Here is a 3465-nt window from a genome sequence, read left to right on the forward strand (position 1 = left end):
AAATGCTACAGATAATTTTCTTCTGTGCAGATAATTTCCTTCTATTGCCTATAAAAACAATTACGGGCTTTTAAGAAAGCTTAAATGCAGTGAATGAGTGATCTGGATCAGACAAAGGTGATAATGCTACAAAAAAGCACAGGGCTGTTTAAGGGAAAAGGCGACTGTATCCATCAAAACATGCATTCTGAGGCTGGGATGACTCACGGCACACCGAATGCTTTCTCAAGAGAATTGATTCAGTGCTGTCAGGGGAGGGAGCATGGGGGAAAGGGAAATAATTATGTAGAGTTTTAAGCATGAGAACAGAAAGTTTTAAATTTGATTTAATAGGGAGCTAATGGCAAGACCAGCCTGCAGCTCTGGTTGGAAGTCAGGTGCTGTTACAGTGGGTGCACATTAATTCGTGCTGCAGGTTTCCAGCTCCTGCTTTTGTCTGCACAAAGGCTGAGCCCTGACCCTGGCTACCTATTCCTAGAGAGGCCCTGAGGAGGAGTGAGCCACGGACCCCCAGCTTTGCAGAACCCTGGAGTTAGAACTGTAGGAGGGCATCAAAAGTCTCAGCATGGGTGCTAATATGTGTGCATTCTTGGGACACAAGGGATGCTGACACAGAATATTTCCTAACTCCCTCATGCTGTCTGTTTAATGGATAGATAATTAGCTGTTCCACTATACTTGTTCAAGCTGAAGTCACCTAAATATTTGCCCCTTACGGTCCTGAATTATTTTTCTGCATGACTTCAGGGATACAGAGTGGTTTGTGGGCTTCTGCTCTGGATGTGAAATTGCTTTGTTATCTATTTTCCTTATTGTTGCTGTGTCCTGACTTCCACTTGACTAGACCATCATTACATTAGCCTGCCAATGGCATTGTGGCAGACCCCTCTTGGTTAGTCTCTGAGCATTTCTCTCGTACGAGCCCTGTGACCCAATGGATTATCGTGTGCTCCTAGAATCTGCTGTGGTGGTAATTTTGAGCTACTGCTCTCCTGATTCTGGCTTTACACAGTATTTTGGTAGTATCTGCTTATAGTATCAATCCTCTGGATGAGGTCTGCTTTCCCTTTCCTTCTAGTGAGAATTAGGTCTTCTGTCTAAATAGTCATCAGCTGCTTGATCTGCAGGACAGGGGTCTATTGGCTTTGTACCAGGTATACTGTAATGTTGTGTAAGCGCAGAACATTAAACTGTTCCAGTGTGGGTACTTGATACAACTCTTCCAAGGAATACTGACGGATTACTTCCCCTGATTGTGGAGGTCTTCTCAGGACTGTGCTGCTGTCTCGATACCATATCCCCTTGATGTTTTGAACCCCTTTTTTTTACCTTTTTGCTTCTGAATCAGTTATTTGTAATTGCTAAGAGTTCCCGCAGTCTGTTCCAGGTGTTCAGCAGAAGGCTTCTTAGCTGAGTCCTTCCCTTGTGGAGCTCTGCAATCCAAAGCCTTGAAATCTACTCCGGGGATCTCCCAAGTCTTGTTTACCCCTCTTTGCTCAGACTGTCCAGTGTATTAAGAACACTTCCTTCTGCTTTAAATCCTTCACGGACAGTGTTCTGGAAAGTTGAATAAGATAATTTTTGTAAAGGAATTTTTCATTGTAATAAATTTACTCATAAAAGGCATTGGAAAGCTACTGAGCTCTGAAGATAGCAAGGGTATTAAAATGTAGCCTTCTTCAGTCTGACTTGCTCCTTCTGTGGAGACAAGATCTGTAGTCCCCAGGGGACTTCTCCCACTCCTCCTTTGTGTTCTGCTGCTAGGCAGCGACTTGAGCTCTGCCACTGTAGCCGCAGGAATTTAAACGTTCCTGTCCCAGCTTTCTTCCTCACCTCTGCCTCTGCCTCTCTACCCTGCAGCACAAGCGCATGTGGTGCCAGCTGCTGCGGTTCGCTCTCTGGTGTATTTGCAAAAAAACTTCTTCATCTTGGAGAGAGGTAATACCTTCAGCTGCTAAAGTTAAAGTCTCTGAAACAGAAGTCAAGCTGTGTATCGATAGCATCTCCCACTGTTCTTTTTTTTGCATTGAACTTCAGCCTCTTTCTGCTACAGTTCTGTGTATGAAAAACATTTTTTCAGCGGTCAGTGAGTTAGAGGGGAAGAAACAATGTAAAGTGCTTAATGGCTTTTCCCTGATGGCCTTTTAGCAAGGTGTCAAACATCATTCCTACATAGGGCACCGCTCTGAAATACAGTATAACAATATGTCTTTATGGCATGATCAGAATTGTGTTCAGTACATGATGCTAAATGGAGTCCTCATTTTCTAAAAACCTTATCCCACCCTACCATACCGTGTTTTAATTTGAATGGAAAGATAAGGCTATCATTAAAGCAGAAGGAGAAGTTGCAGTAGTTAGGAGGGGACTTATACTACCGCTCAGCATTTTAATTAAAGAGTCCATCTGAACAAACAAGAGTCTTCACATAGAAGTAAAAAAAAGAGCAGAATGATTTGAATGTGAGACTAAGAGGAGAAAAAGATAACCTCCAGACTTTGAGACAATTTAGAATTTTCTAAACACACACAACACTGTCTTGAGCTTGTATTTACCTGATAGCAGTGTTTGAATATCAGATAGGTAAACTTATGGAGAAGTATTTATAAATATCAATATTTCACATGTTGGCCCTGATTGAAAATACAGCATAGTGTAAAGGAACACCAGCTCTGGTACAATTCCTTGAGCAGCACTTCATGTTTTAAAGGCCAACTCTCATAAATTCCTTAAAGTCTGTGAAGTTACTTGAATTTTCATGAAACTTTCTTTAACTTTGTGGATTGATGAGGATGTGACCAGTCAACTAATGTCAGTTCAGCAATGCACTCCTGAGTTAATGCCCTTAAATAAAAAGTACTTTTAAATAATTGATATGTTAGCATTCTTTTTACCTTTCTGGGAACTTAATCGCTTCCCGTCTGGTTGCTGTCATTCAGTATCAATTTTAACTAGTCTGTAACAGTATTGAAAAAATTACTTGAAGAGAAGAATATGGATTGAAACATGCACGTCCAACAAGATGAGAGAAAGAGGTTTTTGCAGAGCTCTTTGGCTACTTTTTAGAAGACCAGATCAGGAAAGAATCAAGAGAAATTCCAGGAGCAGAACTGTGTGGGTGAGTGAATTAGAAGAGAGAAAGGTGCATTCAGATGTTTGTTTTGCTCTCCCCATGCTATTAATCCACCCTATGTTAGATTAACTCATTCCTCTTCTAAAGCACCTCTTCCTCTTCTTCCCAGAAAAACCTCTTCCAATTAGACCACAATGTTACTTATTGTTCATGATTCCCTGCCACACCATTGCCAGAAATCCTAATATTACTTCTGTTCTCCCAGGATTGCCATGGTGTGCCAGGCTGCTTGCTCTACATGCACTCACAAAGTGTGTTACCACACCTTCTCCTTCATGCTCCAGATGCTGGAGGTTACTGGCAGTGGGAATTGGAAGCTGCATGCCCTCTTT

General features: G+C 41.8%; 1 protein-coding gene across 1 annotated transcript in view; it reads left to right on the forward strand.

The window, feature by feature from the left end:
• PRKAR2B (protein kinase cAMP-dependent type II regulatory subunit beta) overlaps positions 1–3465 on the forward strand; it is a 21134-nt gene that overhangs the window by 2333 nt on the left and 15336 nt on the right. The gene's annotated exons all lie outside the window — the stretch shown is intronic.

This window comes from Egretta garzetta, unplaced genomic scaffold (genome assembly GCF_000687185.1).
Source record: "Egretta garzetta isolate BGI_Z169 unplaced genomic scaffold, ASM68718v1 scaffold33, whole genome shotgun sequence".
Lineage (NCBI taxonomy): Eukaryota > Metazoa > Chordata > Aves > Pelecaniformes > Ardeidae > Egretta > Egretta garzetta.